At 38.6% G+C, this 23,651-nt stretch overlaps 1 protein-coding gene across 1 annotated transcript in view; it reads left to right on the forward strand.

Annotated features, from left to right (window-relative positions):
* Positions 1 to 10,300: 10,300 nt before the first annotated feature.
* The window catches only part of frmd4ba (FERM domain containing 4Ba), a 47,076-nt gene continuing 33,725 nt past the window's right edge, over positions 10,301 to 23,651 (forward strand). Inside the window, exon 1 of the mRNA XM_033966190.2 lies at positions 10,301 to 10,532. The gene's annotated coding sequence lies outside the window, so the exon portion shown is untranslated. The remainder of the gene's footprint in view (positions 10,533 to 23,651) is intronic.

A 23,651-nucleotide genomic window follows, 5' to 3' on the forward strand; every position in this document is an offset into this window, starting at 1 on the left:
AACCTTTTACGCAGAAACCGCTTGTGTTTTGTGTGTGTTTTTTGTTCTTCAGTCTGTTAAATTGGGATGACCTCTCTGTCTCCAACTTGATAAAAACCACAGACAACTGATCTTTTCCAGTCAGCAAACAAATCCATAAAGAAAGATAGAGAAGAGACAAGAGGAGACAAGAGCTGCAGACTCAGAGCTGAAGTGTTGCCAATCGTGAGGATGTGGAAAGGCTACGACGCATCAGGCTTAACAGGCGGCTGTAAATGCATTTCACTTCAGCTTTACGCACAGGAAATGGACTCATATTGTTAATAACATGGATAATCTGGCAGAGAAATACACAGAATGACAGTAGATTTGACATGTTAGTTTTTTGCGTACCTTTTATTTGTCATGTTTCCAGATGTTTGTCAGGATGCTCTCACGTTTACTCAGCTCAGATTGAGGAAAATGTCTTTTTTGTTAACACATTTTAGTTCGTCATGACTTCCTGCTGTGATGCAACAATGTGTCATAAGCTTTTTTGGGTTTCATTCAAAATAAAGTGTGGTTGTTCCTGCAGCATTGAAGCGTGGCTCAGGTTCATCCCTTTAAAGATTTCCAATTCACATCGTTTTGAAAAAGCTTCAACTTGAGTTTGATGTGATCTGTCAGTTTTATAGAAATGTGTTTTCTCTGCCAGTGATGAAGAGTAAAGTAAAGGACATTTTATTTGTTTCTTTCATTGTTTGTTCATATTTGTTTGACTAAATAAAATAGTCAGTTTTTGTTGTAATACGTCAATGTATTTATATGCACATTGTGACAGGAAATGAACAAAATCAACAGAAATATGCAGTGTTTTACTACAACTTTTACTGCTGATCCAAAAACTTTAGGTCAACCATTTACAAGACGGCAAGCACTGAATAAATAAATAAACTAAATGTACGTAACATTCTGGAGGTGCCACTTCACCTGCTTGATTCCAGTGAATATAAAGTTAAGATAAGGCCCTCCACCAAGCCAAATACGAGTCACGTTTGTGGAGATGCAAGCCCGCTCAGAGTATGGACACACGTTTCTCTGCGATTTTCAGCGCAATAAACACCAACATGGAAAAATTAATGTGAACAGATTACTGCAGCGTTCTGGTGTAAGAAGACACACCATGTTTCTTCTGATTGTTTATTTTCTGAACACAAAGGGTACTGTGGGTCGTAACTCGCACCAAAACAAGAGAAAAACAAGAGAAAACAAACGGTCTCAACTCTAGAGCCAGTCTCCAAAACAGTGAACAGAACCTTCACATCAAACACTGTCATCATTTTACATTCATTTTACATTGTTTCAATTTGTATTGTTTACGTATGTATGTACAGCGACCTTGAGAGCCTTGAAAGGCGCCTAACAAATAAAATGTATTATTATTATTATTATTATCAGGTCAAACAATTGTAAAAAAAAAAGTTTAAAAAAGTAAAAAAATTCTAGAGGTTCACAACAGCAATAACAGTATAACAGTATAACAGTTTTTTCCTGATTTCTGGTGCATTTTAATGTATTTAATGTGTTCCAGGGCTTGCATTCTTACATTATATTACATTATTTACGTTACAAAATGCACAAACGGACAGAGTAGCCAAAAATGTAATAAACATGTAATGTAATAAATGCAATAAACACCAACATGGAAAAATTAGCTTTTATTTGGTCTATTTTTGGCAGTAATGACAAAAAAGTGAATCCATATCCATAGTAATTATCAATAATGAATGTCTGATTTACAGCTACGATTGACCTTTCTGGACTGAATTATCTGATAGAACAAACAAAGCACGGTGGTGTGTCCTCGCTGCAAATGAAAAGCCCAATCAGAATAATCGATGGACATGGCCCCGTGTCTGCTGAGTCACACAGGTCTGAGAGAAATGGAAAAGGTCAAGTCAACGGTGAGACTCCACAGGCTCAAAAGGCCTCGCTCTGTTCAGAGACAGGCCTTTTGTTTCACATGTTTAACTCCACAATGAGGTGACCTGTACACGCTGCTTTAATACTTGTTTTACGCAGGATTTAGAAAAGTAATTACTCAGAGCACAAGAGGAAGTGCTGCTACTATTTCCAGAGGCTAAAAGTGGATCAAGGCTATTTTTGTCATTTTCCTCTTGTTGCAAAAGTGTCATTTCTGTCGTCAGGATGTGTTTGGGTCGTCCTTGAATAATCAAACTGTTTATAAAATGTCACTTCTGCATTTTCTGTCAACAGTTCAGTTTATTTATGTGAGAAACACCAGGTTCAACTAGAGGCGTACGAGCAAATTATTACATCATTTATGCCAGAGAGGATGAAATCAGAGTAAAACGGGTGAGGATCAGTGTCATCAGTTCTGCTTTTGATTAAAGGCAGAATCACTTGTTAATAATGACGCATGAATCTGTAAATGTAGCATAGTCCCTCTTATAGAAAATAAAATGATATAGAAGTTAAAACAATTGACTTTTTTTCTTAAATGGCCCCCTATAGGAAGCTGTGTGTGTATGTATCATGTATATAGGGGTGTGTGTGTATGTGTGTGTGTATCTATGCATGTGTATGTATCTATGTACGTGTGGATGTGTATCTATGTGTGTGTATGTATCATGTATGTGCATGTATGTGTGTACGTGTGTGTGTATGTGTGTGTGTCTATGCATGTGTATGTAGGGGTGTGTGTGTGTATGTATCATGTATGTATGTGTGTGTGTGTGTGTATCTATGTGTGTGTATGTATCTATGTACGTGTGTGTATGTATCTATGTGTGTGTGTGTGTGTCTATGCATTTGTATGTCTGTATCTATGTATGTGTATATGTATTTATGTGTGTGTATGTATGTATATGGTGTGTGTGTGTGCGTGTGTATGTATCTATGTATGTATGTGTGTGTGTATGTGTGTGTATGTGTGTGTGTGTGCATGTATCTATGTATGTAGGTGTGTGTTTGTGTGTATATGTGTGTGTATCTATGTATGTATGTGTGTGTGCGTGTGTATCTATGTATGTGTGTTGGGGTGTTTATGTATGTGTGTGTGTATCTATGTTTACGTATGTGTGTGCGTGTGCATGTGTGATTTTATGCACTTTTCACTGAAAGACTCTCCCTTGAAACTCTTCAGTCCATAAGTGTGTAAGGCATGAAATGCATTTTGCTGCTTGAATCTGAGGATGCGACTTGTTTCAAGGCCAGTTGTTTGTGCACAATAGTAGATTTGTTCTTTATTAATGAGTTTTTCATGCTTATTGTGGAGAATGGTCTTTATTCTTTAACAGTGGTGTGTGGTCTCATATTAGACAATGCTCTGACACCAAATAATGTCCCATTTAACACAGGCAGTGAACTCTTTTACTTATTAGATCACAAACCAATGGCTCATGTCAAACTTCCTACTTATTTTCTGATTTCTGTCATATCTTAATGACAAAAACACATATGTAAAGTGTTAAGAAACACTCTTTCCCATTGTTTATACACTATTTTATGGCTCTTATTTCACTAATGAAATTGTGCTCCGTGGTTAACATTTCAGCCTCACAGCAACACGATCCTGGGCTTGACTCCTGGGCCCCATGGAGCTTTTCTGAGTAGAGTTTGCATGTTCTCCCGGTGGGCCTGCAGGTTCTTCCATGTGATAAAAACAAAGGGTTCCCTCTGAGGCCTTGATTAAAGCCATACGTGTGTAACTTATTTGTCAAAAGGATGAAATAAAAATGTGTTTTCATTATGGGCATTTTTTTGCCCTGAAAAACAGAAAAATATGTGTTTTACTCTGAGCAGACTCACACCTCCACAAACCTGACTCTTAATTTACCTGGAGGGCTGTTCCTTTGGCTATAACCTTCCACTGTATGACATAAAACACATCTGTCTCCATGGACAATGTTCCAAAGTTTCTATTTCCATGGAATCGTGCAGCTGACCTTCCACCTGTAGAAAGTTTTATTCTTCTAACTTCATTTAATAAAAGAATAAATGAGTTTTTTTGCTCTCCCAGTAACACTTCTCTGTGGAAACTGGTTTGCGAAACATGATGCATCCAGTACCACACTCAGTCTTTTCAGAATTAGACAATAAAATGAGTGCAACAGATCTGGATTCTGTGGTCACCTTTAAAGTTATTTTAATAAAGTTGATATTGCTGGGTCATTTCCTGCAGTGTGTAGAGGTCAGAGTTCACAGTGATGCTATAAAACACATTTACTTGTTTGATGCATCACTGGTGTCAGATTAATCGTCTTTGTTCTGCTCAGCGTGAAATTGGTTTAAATATTGTGCCTTGTATTATGACGAGCTTTATGTTCTCGCTGTTTGGTAAAGAATAGTCACATGTCTCTGTGTTGTGTAAAGAAGTAAAGGAGTAGAAATCCCAGCAGAGATTCTATACGATAAAAATCATAAACTCACCCCTAAAGGCACTGATCATGATAAAACTTTAGATAATAACGTCTACTACCTCCAGCTATTGTGCTACAGGTCACTACAGCAACTTAGAACAGAACTTATGAAACAGAAACATTTGTTAAATTTAGATTTTTTTTATTTTATTTTATTTTTTACATACAAGCTTTATGATTACTATTGTTAGAACATGTACGACAACTACAGTTAGTTTGTGTTATTGGTGCACACACAGGTTATCAAAATGGTACTGCTAATATGTTAATTACTACTTAATATTAAAAGTTACCATCAGTAAAATCATTATTATTTTATGTATTTATTAATCAGTAGATGGCAAATCACATTATGGCACATTATCAGACAGCAGTAAAGTAAACAGCGTCTGGTGATGATGTGAGTTCAACAGGGGCGGGTTGTCCAGTCTAATCACAGATAGTAGCTTTAAAGTTCTTACTCAAATACGTGCATCACTAGGAACATTATTTAACCCAAACTGTACCTTTACCTTGTATCAAAGTAGAAAAAGAGGGACATTGTTGAATAAGGTGAAACATCAGACTCCCCAAAAAGTCTAGACTTTATTTGTGAGAAAAAATGTTTATGTAAATCTCACTTTTTATATTTAATGTGGCATCAATGAAAAGTGGGACATTCTCTAAAAAAGTGGGACGTGGGACAGGGGACGGGGGGGGGGGGGGGGTGAACGGTTATGCGGGACAACTAAAGGAAGGTGGTCCTGCTAGTCCCAGACCCAGACTTAGACTTACCCTTTTGTTTAGAACAGACAGAACCTATGTGTGGTGATTCTTTGCATTTCCCCCCCCCCCCAACAGCAATTAAAAGTGCTTTTGTGTTGCCTGTTTTAGACACTAGAGGGCGCACAAGCTTTTCTCTGCTGGTGTGCTGTAAATTCACTGCTGTCCACAAGAGGGCGCACTAGTTCCTTGCCTCCATACAAGTCTGTCCTGTAGAAAAGCAGCCTCGTGTGACCCAGTCTGTCCCACAAAGCCTGTGGTAAAGTCAGTTTTGAGCAGAGAAAATGAATAAATGATAAAAACAATTTAATAGTTTGGTTTGCAATTTGAGAGTTCATGTCCAATTGTTTTGCTTTGGTGAAAGTTCTGTGATCCACCTGATTAAGGAGATGCAGATAGAGGAATCTTTCACACTGGGGACTCCTTTTGACTCAAGTCTCACCTCACCTGTTTGGATTTTCTATATTTTAAGGTCAAATAAGACTTTTGTAACCACAGCTTCTCACAAACACCTCTCACCATCTCTTTTTTTAGCTTTTGCATTTGGTTTATCAGGGTCTATAAATGCACTTTGTTCATTTACTTATTCTTAAAAAGGTATACTATGTAACTTTCTGGAGGCGGCATGTCGTGTGCATGATTCCACTGGAGATAGAAAGTTAAAAAAACAAACTTAAGAACATTTTAAAATGGAAACAAGGAAAAAAGTCCCTCTTCTAGGCCAAATAAGAGTCAGGTTTTTGGTGGTGCGATGGCACATAAACACAATGAAAAAAAAAGTTATATGTGGCTTTAAGGTCTCATTTCTATGGGCCTGGGACTGACACAATCTGACACTTTTCCATTGAAGGAAGAGACTATGGGAGAGAACTGGAATAGCTGAGACGTACAACAGAGTGACTGATAGAAGATTATACATGAAAGACGTTTAAAATGTTTTGATTAAAGTGTTTGTGTATCAGCTAATTACTTATGATTGAACTGCTAAATTTCAACTTACCCATGTTGTCTGCCTTAGGTGTTCCAGCCAAATGAGTCCCCAGGCACCCAGAGCAACTTAAGAAGGTTCCGGGGCAGACAACTGTGTCCCAACAAGGAGGGGCGTGAAATATTTCAGCTTTTTGTTTATCTAATTCGTGTTCGTGTTTTTTTTAACAACCGATTTGATTGAATAAAGATTTATACTGTTTTGTCATTTATAACTTTTAACAAGATTATTGGATGTGCTGAAACATACCTGTGCTGCAGAGTGGGCTCAACCAATTAAAGGAGGTGCTGTATAAAAGGAGAAAACCTCAATTTGTGCAAAGAAGGGTGAGATGTGCATAGGAGGTTGCAGACTCTTTAAAATTGTCTGTGTTTTTGTAAATATTTTTGGTGTCAGAAAATAAATGCACTTGGGTCTGCACTGGACAAATTCTCTCTGCTCTCCTCTGTTCCTCGTTAAACTGCTAAAGTTGCTCTCCGGGCGATTACAAAGAGAGTGCATTTATATAAAAGACTGATCTCTAAAGTGCACAACACCCTGGACAAAACAAACAGGATATAGAGTCACTTTTTGTCATTTGTGCACAGTAATATTTCTGCTAAACCGAAGTAATCGACTGAGTGATTAATATGATCAGTTGTTTGCGTTTTGTGTGTTTATTCTTGTTATAATGAACTTTAACGACAAAAAAAAGAGAATGCATCTATATGAGCGAGAGGCAAACTGTTTGTCTGAAAGAAACGAGTAAGATGTAGAAATACAAACACTTTTTAATGCCTCGTGTCATTTTGTACTTTGTCGTATAAACCCAATCAAAAAGAACATACTCATAGTGGCTCTTTACAGATCCAGCTCTCCTCCATGACCTGGAAAACACTAAAGGCCCCGTGAAATGGCTAAAGCTCAAAAGAATAACTCATACTGGTGGTACAACAGCTGACCTGCTTTTGCTCGGCTGATATAGTGACGTATGTTCACTTATTGTGGATGCACCTTTTGTTTATCAAAGCCCACACTATAGTGAATATAAAAGTCTATCAGAGCACAAAGGAGCACGACATTAGCAGCACATCAAGGTCAAGGCTGATGGAGGGAGGAGGGGTTATCTGTGTTAATGGGGTAAGAGCGAGGAGAGGAGGATGAGGGGGGGCAGCAACCCGGGACAGGATGCACGTTGACAATAGCGCAGCTCGTGTGGGACAGTGTGTCAGTCAGTCTAGGGGCCGCTCTCGGGAGGTCACTGTTAACATCTGTTCTGCTAGCACAACATAATCCCCCTCTTCTTCAAATTCATTGCCTCTTCCTCCTTCGGGGCAAACATGTTGTCAACACGGGATTGATTCGGTTGGAGTGGGTCTTTAAAAGCTCAAACTTTTGCATGAAAAAAAAAAATCAATGAGCAAGTTTGTCATGTCATGCTGTATTCTGAGGGTCACTCGGGTTCATTTGCAAAACAAAAAACAAACAAAAACAAAACGAAATTAACTGAGAAATAAAAGAAAAATGTATCAAAAGCGTATAATTTATTGTTTACATGTAGAAGATTTTTTTCAAAGTTAGTTCTCTGTTTTTGCAAATAAACACTTGATTATAGATTAACTGTCACCATTTTGTGAGTAGGGTCTTTAAAAACTCAACTTTTGCATAAAAAAAAAGAAAAAATTAGCAACTTTGTCATGTCACGCAGGTTCATTTGCAAAAAAAATACAGAAAAATTTAAAGAAAAAATGGAAATGAATTGAGAAATGAAAGAAAAATGTATCAAAAGCGTATAATTTACTGTTTGCGTGTAGAAGATGGTGTCATAAATGGATTTTTTTCAAAGTTTGTTCTCTGTTTTTGCAAATAAACACTTGATTAGAGATTAACTGTCACCATTTTGTGAGTAGGTTCTTTAAAAGCTCAACTTTTGCATAAAAAAATAAAAATAAAATCCATGAGCAAGTTTGTCATGTCATGTTGTATCTTGAGCGGTCACTTGGGTTCATTTGCAAAAAAAAATAAAGAAAAATTGAACGAAAAATGGAAATTAATTGAGAAATAAAATAAAAATGTATCAAAAGCGTAAAATTAATTATTTGTGTGTAGAAGATGGTGTCATAAATTGATTTTTTTCAAAGTTAGTTCTCTGTTTTTGCAAATAAACGCTTGATTGGAGATTAACTGTCACCATTTTGTGAGTAGGTTCTTTAAAAACTCAACATTTGCAGAAAAAAAAGAAAAAATTAGCAAGTTTGTCATGACACGCGGGTTCATTTGCCAAAAAATGAAGAAAAATTGAAAGAAAAAAATGAAATTAACTGAGAAATAAAAGAAAAATGTATCAAAAGCATAAAATGTATTATTTGTGTGTAGAAGATGGCGTCATAAATGGATTTTTTTTCAAAGTTAGTTCTCTGTTTTTGCAAATAAACGCTTAACTGTCACCATTTTGTGAGTAGATTTACAGAGAACCAACAACAATATACTTCAGTAGTAACCATTTTCTCACAAACCCTGACTTTTATCTATTCTTCAGTGTCTTTTCTTCAAATTTCCATTCATTTCTAAACAGCATTGTAGAAGATATTCGAGCTTTGACACGTCACACTTGATGGGAGGTAAAATAATGCAACTTGTTTCCATGATGAGAGCAGAACAATGGGTCGTGTGCTAATCTCAACGGAGCTGAGGCCCGGGCAGATCTGAAATAAGTGTGTGGGCTTGGAGGGAGGGGTCATGATGAGGAGGAGGAGGGAGGAAGGTGGAGGAGCAGGGGAGCACTTGGCCAACACATGACACAGGGGTGAGCGTAATCACAGTCTCGCACAAATCCAAAATGAAGGGGTGTGTGTGCGTGGGGAGAGGGGGAAAGAAAGGGGGGTGTCCGGGGTGACTCATTTGGACCCACACGAAAAGCAGTAACACAGGCAGCCCCTTGGACCAGACACAAGAGCTCATCTTTTGTTTCTGCTGGTCTCTTGTTTGTGTTTTTTTAGTCATTGTGGAGTCTCTCAGCTCTGGACACTTCATGCATGGGACAAGTTCAGGCTTCCCGTTTCCTTACTCCTACATTTTCTGAGCGTTACTTGGCTTTCCCATTGTTCTGTCTGCAATGAAACCGCAGCACAGGGACACTCCTTTCCTTCCTTTAGACTTCATTTACTCTGGTCTCTATTTAGTCATCAGTTTCTATATTGATTTTATTAGACTCTGTTAGAAAAAAACACATCAAAGAACCATGTTTTATTATATTGTTGTACTATATTGTAGTTGCTGCAGGATGAAGCCACAGGAGAGTTTTTGCAGGGTGGTTTCCCGCTTTAATATGTTGGTTATGTTTTGTTATAATCAGGTTTTTACAGTATAGACACATGCACCTTTTCTAGAAGGACAGAACAACCTGTAACATTTTCTATCAACAGCAACATAAAAAGACACCGTGTTCTTAATGTGCTTATACAACAACAACAAGGCAAGTTTATTTGTATAGCACAAGGTATCTGGACTAAACTGGACATTTTACAATACCGGTCACCTTAATAATCCATGTTTGCACTGTTGTTATAATGTTGTTGCATATATCTACCTCTAAGTATTTTATTTTACTTTTAAACATATCTTTTTTAACTTTATGCATGCTCTTATTTGTACTTATTCAGTGTTTTTATTCTGCACTTTATCACCAAAGAGAGTTGACAATGGCAATAAAAAGTGTTCAAAGTGCTTTACAGAATAATAAAGACATTAAAATCACAATACAGCAAATCAAAACATTAAAAAATCAAAAATAATTATCATAAAATTAGCATTAAATGAGAAAAAAGTGCAGAATTAAAACCTTTCCTACATGAATGGCCATAATAGGGACCTGTATCCATGAAATTGTGTATAAAAACATGCATAATGAAAAGGAATAACATAAAACCAGACCACCAGAATTAGTCCATTTACTGCAGAAATGAAAGCGCAAAGTGCAGTCCTGTATTATTCTAGTGTTACACAAAGCTAAACTGGCTATTAACAAAGCCACTTGAGCGCTCTGCAAACAAAGTCCTCCTCGGTCAATTAGACAAAGCCCATTCGCTCTCCCCCGTCCAGCGTGCGCGTGTTTGTGTGGAGGGGGAGTGCTCTGATTGGCTGCAGGGGGGAAGGACGCAGCAGCGGCTCCAGAGAGTGACGTGCCTCAGGCTGGAGCGCTGCGCCGTGGCACAAGGCGGCCCCTGCGAATGTGTGACACTGAACCAGGGGGACGCAGGACGGGAGAAAGGCTTTAACTTATAAGGATTAACAAAGGAAACTGAAGCATCCACTGAAACAAACAGGCAAATATTCAGAAAGTGACTGTGCGCAGTGACTGTGGACTTTGAGGAGCGACTCTGCGCTGAAAACAAAGACTCAAGGTAAAGATAAAGCGCGCTCTTCTGCACTTTTCACGTAGTTTTCTGACTGAACACAAGTTTTACACCTGGTTGATTTCATTCATTCATGTCCTATGTCAGTTTAAGTTTGGATTCGAAGCTGTTTAAGATCTTTTCCAGTCTACAATATGAAAAACAATCGTATCTGTTTGGTCTACAATTACGAACTTTCTATTTAAAATCATTGCATAACAACTTTATCTAGTCTGTTTGTTGTTAGGAAAAAGCATTTGTCCCATACTTTTCCTCAGAGTCAACAGACAGAGGACATGTTGATATGTCAACACTGGAGCTTTGTGAATCATGTGTCACTGGTTTATTCTGCACATTATGGGACCTGCTCTGGGTTGATAGTGGATCAGAAGGGTGTTTGCAGTGTGTGGAGGTTTATCCCAGTGTCCTGCGGTGTATTTTTGGGTTAAATTGTGGAGTTAGTAGATTGTCATGCCTGTTTTTTCCTCTTTTATACATGTGGATTGTCTGTGGAAAGCCTGAGATCCAAAGCTTCTGTCATTCTACTTTCCCTGGATATTTAACTTTAAGTTAAAGCTGTGTATGTAGACCTGGTTTAGTCCTGGTTTAGTCCTGGTTTAGTCCTGGTTTAGTCCTGGTTTAGACCTGGTTTAGTCTTGATTTAGACCTGGTTTCGTCCTGTTTTAGTCCTGGTTTAGACCTAGTTTAGTTCTGGTTTAGTCCTGGTTTAGTCCTGGTTTAGCCTTGGTTTAGACTTGGTTTAGACCTGGTTTAGCTCTGGTTTAATCCTAGTTTAGTCCTGGTTTTAATCCTGGTTTAGTTCTTGTTTAGTCCTGGTTTACTTCTGGTTTACACCTGGTTTAGACCTGGTTTATACCTGTTTTAGTCCTGGTTTAGTCCTGGTTTAGACTTGGTTTAGTCCTGGTTTAGACCTGATTTAGTCCTGATTTAGTCCTGATTTAGACCTGGTTTAGTCCTGATTTAGTCCTGGTTTAGTCTTGATTTAGACCTGGTTTAGTCCTGGTTTAGTCCTGGTTTAGTCCTGGTTTAGTCCTGGTTTGGTCCTGGTTTAGTCCTGGTTTAGTCCTAGTTTAGCCCTGGTTTAGTCCTGATTTAGACCTGGTTTAGTCCTGGTTTAGTCCTGGTTTGGTCCTGGTTTAGTCCTGGTTTAGCTCTGGTTTATTCCTGGTTTTGACCTGGTTTAGCCCTGATTTAGTCCTGATTTAGTCCTGATTTAGACCTGGTTTAGTCCTGATTTAGACCTGGTTTAGTCCTGGTTTAGTCCTGGTTTAGACCTGGTTTAGTCCTGATTTAGACCTGGTTTAGTCCTGGTTTAGTCCTGGTTTAGTCTTGATTTAGACCTGGTTTAGTCCTGATTTAGACCTGGTTTAGTCCTGGTTCAGTCCTGGTTCAGTCCTGGTTTCATCCTGCTTTAGTCCTGGTTTATTCCTGGTTTTGACCTGGTTTAGTCCTGGTTTAGTCCTGGTTTAGTCCTGGTTTGGTCCTGGTTTAGTCCTGGTTTAGTCCTGGTTTGGTCCTGGTTTAGTCCTGGTTTAGTCCTAGTTTAGCCCTGGTTTAGTCCTGATTTAGACCTGGTTTAGTCCTGGTTTGGTCCTGGTTTAGTCCTGGTTTAGCTCTGGTTTATTCCTGGGTTAGACCTGGTTTAGTGCTGGTTCAGTCCTGGTTCAGTCCTGGTTTCATCCTGTTTTAGTCTTATTCAGTTCTTCAGATGTATATGTATATGTTTACGTCACTTTCTAAATTGCTCTTTCTAAACAAACTCACCCTGCCTCATCACTGTAGTAAAAGGTTTAACATCGTTGCTGTTTTGTCCATCAGTTGTTCATGTTTTTGTCTGGACACTGTTGACCGGTGGATGAGGTCAAACAGAGGACTTGACTTCACGCTGACGGGGAAGACCTGAAAACAAATTGACTTGTGATTTGTAGCTGAGTGGCGGTCAGCTGGTGCGCTCTCGCTGTGTGAAGATCCTGTTTCCTGGACAAAACCAAACAATGTAAACCATGTGATATCCTGTCAGGTCTGCAGAAACCCCACGACATGGGGATAAAGCAACAGGAGGGAGACGTATGAGCTGCATTTAACACTTACTTATCTCAAAACTTAAGATATGAAGTATGTAGGAGACAGTAAATAAACATTATCAGCTCTTTTATCCAAATGTGTCTGTGTTAAATGAGGTTTAAGTGAAAGTGCAGTTACCCATCAACATAAAATATCACTTTATATGCTACGTTTCTTCCAGTTTTGTCCAACTTCTTTGTTCTTTAGGTCTTTTGACACAGTTTTAAGCAAAATTTTTTTTTTAAACGATAGCAGATTTTGCATATCAGCACATTTTCTGCACGATAAACATAATCGATGTATTGCCCAATGTCACAAGTTTGAACAAAAATGCATTTTCCTACAAGATTCTGGTTTATTCATCACATCCAGATTATTTGAAATTGTTGTAAAGTCCAGAGATCTGCAAGACAATGTTTATTTGCTTTGTTTTATTACTTACTACAGAATGCATTGCACCAAAGATCTCAACATCTCACATATTCACTGTGATATAGGCATAAAGCTAGATTTAAAGCTGCACTATGTAACTTTTCTAGTGAAAGGTCTGCCAGGTTATTACGTTATTCCATGGAATGATCATCAGACCCATTTTTCCTCCATAACCGAGACCAATTACAGGTGACAGGTGACGGGTTTTTCAACATTTTTAAGCTGTAAAACAAAACCGTAATTCAGTAATTGCGTGATCGATACATTTAATGCTGTATTATGTAATAGTGTTGTCACGATACAAAAATTTCAAACGGGATTTTCATACTAAGCAATAGACTTGATGCTCTCTACAGATTCCAATACCACGATAATAATAAAACACTCTTATATAGACATTTTCGACATTAATTCATAGCGTTTCCTTTCCCACGTGGCCTTACGTCTAAACAGGTGTGTCGAAACTTTTCTCATTAAGGGCCACAGACTGGTCGCCAATGCACTGAATACTTCAAATCTGCATTGTTATTACAAGTTAAACTGAACAACTAGACCTTTATTCACGCTTACATCCTCAACGGGACACCTTAAATATTTGATATGGGCTTGTTAAAGAAGATTTTCAGAAATGTACAGTAAAAAGTACAGTTTAAGGTAATATGGACCAATCACCTGGAAGCTTGAGGGCCAAAAAAATTGGTCTGAGGGCCGCATTTCGCCCCCGGGCCACAGTTTGGGCATGCCTGGTCTAAGTAATCCCTCAGTCATCCAGGTAGGTTCATAGTGGTCCATGGGCGTACACTTGTCTATGTGTCTTATACTTGCTCTGATACAACTCAAAATCATTCAGGAAAGGTCCATTTTTTGTCCAGTCAATGGGACTTTTTCAGTATTTAGTTCCAACACTAGTTTTCGTATGGATTAGTATCTGATTTTCAATATTTTTGACAACTCTACTAATGTATTCAAGTCAAAAAATGCATAATAATGAAGAAAAACCGTGGTTGTCAGTGTGACCGTAACGAAGATGTGAAATGATATACTCAGATACGACTTATATTCCACATATAAATCGCATCTGAGTATAAGTCGCACCCCGCGCCAGACTGTGAAAAGAATAAAATGCGCAATTTTTAGTCCGGAAAAGACGGTGTGTAACATTCTGGGCAAAGAAAATCAAATCAAATCACACGGCAGACACACTTGACTTGACGTTATGCTTCTTTCTTTGTCCAGTTTGGTTCATTTCTTGCCATCACTTTCTCCTGTCGTGCAGAGAGAGAGAAACCCCACTCTATACCTCCTGTTGTTCTTTCCCTCTTCCTGAATCTAGCGCAGCGCTGCTTTGTACACGCTCTGCTCCGGGACGCTCAGCTGCTGTATAATGAGGTCAGCAGATTCAATAAAGCTATTAACTGCCGCAGAATATTCCACGCTCAATTCGCCAATCAGTGTCCATTAACAGCCGCGTACTCGAGTATAGGTAAACAAGACTGTGCGACCCGGGCGTGCACAGGTTTCCCAAAAAGGTTTTCTGCTTGCGAAGTTGACGATCAGCATTTTTCTTGTTTTCCCACAGATCTTGATTATAACTCGGTTTACAGCGTTTGAATGGGCTACGCGATACCATTGTGATAGGATTCAACAGGCGGGCAGGAAAATGAGGCGCTTCCTGCTCGACTGGTTCTGACAATAGAAAAGGCCGGAGCTTTTTTCTTTTTTTTTTGAAGAAGAAGGGAGCATGTGACAGGTGCTTATCTCGCTTAATCAGTGCTCTCTCGCTGGAGGAGGTGAGCAGGTAATTGTGGTGAGACGTGTCACATGACCAGTTCGGACACGGTGCTGGGGTGAACGTGAAAAGAGACTGAAACCTTGAATCCGTACAGTTAAATGTACTTTGAGGCTGTAATCTTAGAGGGATAGCATCTGTTTTTGGTTTTATTTTCTCAAAGTAGGGCTGGGCGATATGGCAAAATGTCTGTGTTGTCTATTTTCCGGAGTATAAGTAAAAAAATGCATAATAATGAAGAAAAAAACGGTTGTCAGGTTGTCAGTGTTACCAACGAAGATGTGAAATGATATACTCAGATACGACTTATATTCTACATATAAGTCGCATCTGAGTATAAGTCACACCCCCGGTCCTGATGTGTCACATGACCAGTTTGAAAACGGTGCAGAGGTGAACGTGAAAAGAGACTGAATCCTTGAATCCGTACAGTAAAATGTACTTTGAGGCTGTAATCTTAGAGGGATAGCGTCTGGTTTTTTTTTGTTTTTTTTGGTTTCACTTTCTCTAAATAGGGCTGGGTGTTATGGCAAAAAGATTAATCAGATATATTTTGTCCTTGTATCGGTCCATCAATTTTTTTTTTTTTTTTTTGCTTATCTTCATGGAGATGTCATGGCGTGGCATAAAATCCTCCACAGTCTGCTCTTAAAGTTATCTATCTTGATTTTTTTGAATTACAGGTGTTTGCAAAACCAAAAGTAAAATCTCTCAACTGAACAAAAAGTTGTAGAGATGTTTTGCTGCTCATCTTCAGTTCTTCACTTCAGTTTCCTACAACTTTTTTGCCCAGTTGACAGATTTTGTTATGGACCAGACCTGGACTGAAGGCTTACACAGACATCATTACAAAAAACATGCTTTATTGTGAGCGAGGGTGCCGCTCCACAGATCTAACTTGTAACTTGGCCTTGTGGAACATTCCAGTCAAAGTAGTGACATCTTCATGGTGGTGGATCATAATAAAAAAAGTACAGTCTGCTCTTTTGCTGTGAGTAAAGAAGATTTGAATATGAGATATACCAGACTGGAATAAAGGACATTATCGTATTTGGTAATAAACTTGTCACAATAACACATTTTGAAGAGCGATATATTGCTAAAGTTAATATAGAAAATGTTGAACCCAAACTAAAAAGTAGAGTTATCCCCGAAAAGTATTCAAAATGTACAATATTGCAAAAAAAAAGAAAGAAAGAAAAGAAAAGCTGCAATAAATAATTTGAAGAATGCAACACTTAGCAATTTGTAATTATAATCTATAATCAATGATCAAAGTTCATAAGTTCAAATCTTATTATGTTGCAAAAAATATATAATAATAATAAAATAAAATAAATAAATAATAATAATACATAAATGAATGAATAAATAAATACATTAATAATACATAAATAAATGAATGAATGAATAAATAAATCAATCCCACCACTACAAAGAAAAGGTATACAAGATAAATATTGACCTCCAGAAAGTATTGTTCTATTTATCATGTTTTGAAGTCGATATAACACTTACTGTGACTTATGTGGTAACAGGTGTCTCTTTGGTTCGTTAAGCAAAACTATACAATATTTTTTCTGGGGTCTTAGTTTAATCTTAGTTCTTCGTTCTTATTCCTAAAGTATATTTATAGTTGAGTCATTGCTGTGAGTGCTTAGTTCTGCATCTAATCCCGGTTTTATCCTGATTTAATTGCGTTTGTTTAGCTGTTCATTACACTATAGACGAGTGTATCATTGTATAATTTGTGTGTTAAGTCCCAGACATAATGATGTGTGTAATGACATGTGCTGAAAGTGTCCTGCTGCTGCTGTCAGGATGTGAAACGTGGATAAAGAGGATTAACCCTTGACGTCGATGTAAACACGCTCAGAGCTGCTAATTCAGGGACATGCACAGCTCCGTATCGTAGTTAATGTTTTTGTGGATCAGTGCCCATCTATAAGCTGCGCGATCCGATACACAATTCAAACCAAACATCGAAAACATACGACTGTTTTTCCTTGTTTGGATAATGTGCTGTCAACACTTTTCTCTCTTCCTCATAGACTTCTCGCAGCCAGTAGTGTGAGCCTCTTCTTTCCCTTCTGCTTTGTTGTTTCAGACAGGACATCCTCGTTAAACAATAGAGTCTGGAGACGATTTCACATTGCAAAACACTTCCACTTATATTGTGCGTTGCTCAAAATGTGTCGTGCACGAGGAGAACACATGTATCACACGTGTCTTTAAACTGTTGTCAGCTTTTGTGTAAAGGTCATCGGGTGCAGATTTTGTCCTGGTTTTACTCCAGATGTAATCCTGGCTTTTGTTGTGGTTAGGGATGTTAAGATTATTCTGATCATCAATAATCGTTGTTATTCAGGTCACACTATAATTTTAATTCTTAAGTAATGTGAAATGATAATTGTGAGAAGCAAAAAATATAGTCATTTCAGTTTAGACTTCAAAACGTACAGCTGAATATGAACATTACCTCACATTATCTCACCGAATCATTCAGAAAGTTTGATTTTTATAAAGCAATTGCAAGAAAAAATGGTCTATTTACATGATTTGAATAAAAGTGATCGAAAGATTTCACTTGTTTCATTGTCAATTATCATGAATAATCACAAAATTAGAGTGTATTTTTAGTTAGAGTCTATTTTAGTTTTAGAGTCTATTTTTAGTTTATTTTTAAGTCTATTTTTAAAATTATTTTAAGCTATTTATCTATTATCTTGTTTTATTGCATGTTACCATTTTCCTTCTGTTCTTGAACTGTGCGGTGCAATACTGGAATTTCCCCACTGTGGGACTAATAAAGGCATATCTTATCTTATCTTAAAAATTGTAACTAAACTAAAATTATACATTGATGTGGACACGTTTTGGAGCTGACCTGAAACTGTCCACATCAGCAAGATTCAACAAAAAGTTATTGCAGTTTCACGAGGCTGGATTTGGACTTTGTTTTTGCGTGGGGCGAAGTTCAGTGTTTGTATGTCTCTTATACGTCTCTTATTCTCTTTAACGTATACACTGTCTGGCCAGCAAAAAAAAAAGGTCACACACACTAATATTTCGTTGGACCGCTGTTGCATTGTTTCGATTTCGCTTCTGCAACGTCACAAGATTTATTTCCATCCAGTGTTGCATTAATTTCTCACCAAGATGTTGCATTGATGCTGGTCGAGTCTGACCGCTGCACAAAGCTTCTCCAGCACATCCCAAAGATTCTCAATGGGGTTAAGGTCTGGACTCTGTGGTGGACAATCCATGTGTGAAAATGATGTCTTATGCTTCCTGATCCACTCTTTCACAATTTGAGCCCGATGAATCCTGGCATTGTCACCTTGGAATATGCCCGTACCATCAGGGAAGAAAAAAATCCATTGATGGAATAACCTGGTCATTCAGTATATTCAGGTGTCAGCTGACCTCATTCTGCTGAACCTCGACCGGACCAACTGCAGCAACCTCAACATATTTGCTTAGTTAAATCCAGGTGGCGAGGCAGTATATGTGTCTTATTCTCTTTAACATCTATAAAAACCATTACTGAATCCATTCAAAGTCTTATTAAGTAAGATCTATATGACCAAATCACCTCTTTATGCTTCTTTGATTGGTTTGCACTTGTTAGTTGCTCATTTATTAAGAATGTCAAGACATATTTTTTCATCATTTTGAAAAGAAACATCTCAATTTCGCAATTATTTAATTCCGATCGACGTGTTTGGGCTGCTAGCTGCAAGCCATTTCATAACTGTTATTGATCTGAGCGTTGGTTTGATTTTTGTCGCATGAATCACAATTCTGACTCCTTTCTGATAACGCACATGGTGTTTTATTTGATGAGTGAAGAAAAGTGTAACATCACTGCGCACTGGCTTCTCTCATACTCGGTTCTGTTTTAAATCTCGAATAAGGACAGAACAAGAGAGTAAAAACATATGGAAGATTTTAGAGGGAACACATTTTATTAGGTTTTTATTTTGAGTCTTGTGTCAGTCTTGGATGTGGTCCCTCATTGAAAAGCTGTTTGTATTTCTCCAGCCCGTCCCTGAAGACTGACCCCCGCCACACTCCCCTCCCTCGGGACTGGGTTTCCATAGCACCCCATAAAAGAGCCCACAATTAAACAAAGTGTGGTGAGTTAAGGACTGACAGTTTGTACGCACGCTTCGCCACTCTCCTTCTGACCTCCTTATGAATAATGTACATGGTGGACATAAGGCCGGGCGATAGGCAGCCATGTGCATCGGAGACTATTGACCCGGGACCTTCACTGTTAAAAAGTCCTTTGTCTCTGGGGAGGGAGGGAAAGAATTAATCACCACTCTAACAAGGTTTGATTCCTTGACAACAGCCTGTACAAACGAGCTGTAATCTGCTGCCATAAATCATCATTCACTCACTGCTGCACACGGGGAACATGACAAACCCTTAGGAATGTGTCCTGTCTGCCCTGGATAATAAAATAAGACACTTTTCTCTCCACATTTTCCTCTCATTGGTCAGTCTGCCTTGATCATGCGTTGAGTGACAGGTGCATTCAGCCAATCACAGTGTAGTGTGAACTTTCAGAAACAATCCTGTGGAAATAAGTGTGCATGGTGCTGAAGAGGAGTCATTTGTTTAAGCGAAAAAGCTCAGGGTCAAGGCCACAGCGCACGCTTTATGTCTCTTCAGGTGTCCTTGGACTTAAATCTGTCCAGTCTCTCTCTCTGCATCTTGTGAATGTGTGAATGTGGTGCCCTCTGCCCCTGTTTCCTCTTCATTATCCTCACCTTTTCTCCTCTCTTCGTGTGCGTCTTGTCATTATAATCCAAGTTACGGAAAGTGAACAACTATTTTCTCACAGTTTATGAGTCAAACTTATGCTTTTAGTCTTAATATATTGTACAAAGATATTCTAAAATCCAAATGTGGATTTCACCTGAATAATTGGTCCTCCACAAAATTAAAAATAGTAGTGGTCCTAACACCCTGGTCTTTGTGCCTGAAGTTCACCTGTCTGGATTTTCATTAAAATGGAACAAAATCCAATCTGAAATAGAAAGTGAGCAATATGGGGAAAAATGTGATTCTTTTTTCCCCGCCCTGGGCTTTTGTTACCTTGTGAATGCAATGTAACTACATTTTTATAAAATCCTGCTCCAAGAAAATTGTTCTGGCACATCACCCAGCACAGTGGTCCCTTGTTTATTGCAGGGGTTATGTTCCAAAAATAACCTGCAATAGATGAAATCCATGAAGTATCAGCTTTATTTTTTTCATTATTCTATATGTTTTGTGGCTGTAAAACCCCTCACCACACACTTTATACACTTTTCTCACACAGGCATTAACATTTTCTCAAATTTCTCTCTTGTTTAAGTAATTAATAGTGATTCTTGTGTATTTCACAGTTCCTCTGACCGTGTCTCTTCATCCTGGCGCATTTCCGCTGTAATATCGATCCAACATTTATGTAACTTTGGCTGAACACATTCTGTGCTGAACAGGAGACACAGCACAGAGGAGATCGATTGACGGTGGTCTGCAGTGCCTTGGCTGGTCGGGACGCAGAACACAATGTGCATTCATACACTGTAAAAAAAGGGTGTAGAATTGCACTGGAAAAATCTGCAAAACAGCGAGACCACGAAAGGTGAACCGCGATACAGCGAGGGACAACTGTAGACCTGTCTCTGTTTCTTGATTTTCCATCATATGTTGCCACAGCAAACTAACTGCGTTTTTTTAAACAGGTGCCTTTCGTTTTCTGTGGTCAAACACACACAAACATACTTTTGGACTAACCAACTGTTGCCTGTATAGAGTTTCAGAAAACCAATAATGCATGCATAAAGAGTTTATTTTAGCTGTTTGTTGCCTATAGTCTTAACAGTGGTGATGAGCAGGTGTGTGAGGAACGTCTTTGTCTGAGGCCATATTTATTTATACACTGAAGATGTGTTTGTACGTACATATATTTATCTTTTTTCCTTCACTTTGTCCTGGTCAGAAACCTTGGCGGGTCAGCCCTTCACATAAAGCTTACATCTGCCTTTTTTACCCCGCTCGCTCTGTTGGGAAAAGAGAGCTCAAAAATAACAACAAAGAGAAACCTTCGTTTTTCACCTTTCCACTTGATGCACAGTGCTGCAGGCTCGTCTCACTTGTTTTGGCAATGGATGGGAGGAGGGGTGGTCCTGTCTGTTGTAATTACATGGCTGGAGATTTTACACTGCTTTCTATTTTTCCATTTATCCACTAACCCATCTTTTATGATTAGGCCTGAGGTTGTTTTCGCTTACCACCAGCTGTAGACAGACGAAGCAGCCGTGAGGTGATGATGAGTAGCTGCTGTTAAAGCCTGAACGGTAATGACCACATGAGGACACCCTACAGTGAGGTGTGAGGGAGGAGTAGGTGTGTTATGGTGCAGCAAATACACCTCGTTTAAACCAATTTGTGTATTTCTCAGTTTTACTTTGTGTTGCGCTATCGAGATCAAGCTTGTGCTGTAGCAAAAATATGATGAAATGATCTTGGTATTAGCGCTGGACGATACTGACAAAAATGTGTATACCTCCATTTATCTTGATGACAGTTTGACAGTTTAAAAAATATTTGTAAATGTCTTGGTTGAGGTTCAATAATTGACGTGAATAATGGACCTCTATTGATACTAGCAGTAGTACGATTGTGCAAAAAGATTTTCCTACAGCCTATTGGAACGACTTTGGACATTTGGCCAGCATTACAGTGAACTTTTCATTTTGAACACTGAATGGAAGCCATTTGAAAAAGTACAGATGTGAAGTATCCCAGGAGTATAGCAGCAGCATTACACTACGAGAGTCAAGCTCCTCAAACGTACTGTTGTGGCCAGCCCATGAAATCCCCTCTTACCACTCTGTTGACTGCTTATTTTTTGCCTTTTATTGTTCAATCATAGTTTATTTGTCCTTCTTCTCTCATTGTTGTCTCCACCTCGCTGTACCACAATGGAAACTTCCAAATGAAACATGTTCTGAAGAGTACTTGGAGCGAGCAGGTCTAGAACAAGATGTGAATGCTGATGAAAAGGTGCTTGTGCTTTAATGGTAATGACTGCACTGTGTGAGCCGGGAGTGCACCTATTATTATCCTCTCCGGCACAAATAAAGAGCTCCGGTGGTGCAGAGTCCAACCTCGCTCTCAGCCTTAAATCCATAGTGATCAATAGTACTCAACTCTTAAAACCCATGTGAGTGTTTAGAGCCCGGAGGGATGGGACGCCGCTAAACTGACACGCTAGTCTTTTTTCAGAATACGACCCCTGGTTATTTGTTGAGCATTTTATTTGAAATGTTTGGGTTGTAGACTTACCGCGTGGGCGTAGGCTGCCAGTAGATACCGTGTTTGTGTAGACGCCCGGCAGCATTCATCTTTAATGGACTGATATGTGAGATAGTTTTTTGCTGTGGATAATACAAGGATCTCCCTGTAGATAGCAGGCATTGAAATGATTCAGAGAGGAGGGGAGGGAGGCTATTATCACCTGCCCCTTAAACCAAAACCAAGGGCTTATATGGCTAGCTTAGTGCTCTTCCAAAAGGCTGCATGCTAACAACAGGAAATGTGTGCATTAGGTGTGAGGGGTTGATAACATAAGGAGGAAAGCCGTAACTCAATCGAAGGGCCAGCTTTGATGTTAGGGTCTTTCTGAGGTCACTTTGTGCTTCTAAGAGCCTGTGAAACTTCCTCTGGAGTGGGAATATCCGATAAGGTTTGAAGAAATAGAAAGAATGAAAGGTAATTTGAAAGGAAACTGCATGTTTTTGACACGCTAAGATTGATTAGGTATGTTTTTTTTGCAGCCCTATGCAAAAAATATTCTATAATGACATTTTTAACCATACAACATACAAGAAAATGACATTGTGTATTGGGATTCTGGTCCAAAAAGCTTAGTTTGTGAAGACTATGCCAAAGAATCCTTCCAATACTTACCTATATTGTACTTGTGGCTTGCTACAAATACCGATGATGGGGACCTTAGTCATCCAAAGCATGAGCCAACGCTGATGCTATCTGTGGTCTATCTGTCCAATGTGGTCAGGGTGAATAGAAAACTGATCTGGAGGTTGGAGGCCTCAGTGTTAACAGGTGTCAGCTCTCTCCAGGGTATGATAACACTGTATGTCTCCAGGGTGGGGCCCATGATGACAGTCACATGAATTATGGATTACTCAGATTATGAGACAAATTGGAAATGCAGAACAACTTGTCAAACTTGATTCGGTCACTTTGAGGTAATTGAATAAATGCAAGTGAGATAAGTTTAATACTATGAAACATTCGAGGTGAAGCATGTAAACTCTCCATGAAGACAAGTAGTGGTGGACCCCACTCCAGAAAAGTTACATAGTGCACCTTTAAACATCAGGTCAATCTATCACATTAACAGTTTTGTACCATATACGTTGATGAGATAAGTTGGCAAGACAGAGTATATTAGTTATTTTGTCAGAAACAAAACAAACCTTTTACACGGTGGCCCAAAAGTCACTGACACTTTTAAATCTTCAATAGCTCCTATAATTCTTAAGTTAAACTCACCAAATTTTAGCAGTAAGTTAAACTACTAAACCTTCAGAGATTTTTGGCAACATATACGGTTATAATTGTTCACTTACACTTGAACTTATCAACACTTAAACTAGGGGAAGTAAAAATGACTTATTTAAAAAAAAAAAAAAGTTCAGTTTCGCCCTGAATAGCCCGATCCAACACACTTTGCATAACATTTAAAGCATTTCCAGTCTTATGGTTCTTATTTGATCCTCGATATTACGTTATAA

This window comes from Periophthalmus magnuspinnatus, chromosome 5 (assembly GCF_009829125.3).
Source record: "Periophthalmus magnuspinnatus isolate fPerMag1 chromosome 5, fPerMag1.2.pri, whole genome shotgun sequence".
Classification (NCBI taxonomy): Eukaryota; Metazoa; Chordata; class Actinopteri; order Gobiiformes; family Gobiidae; genus Periophthalmus; species Periophthalmus magnuspinnatus.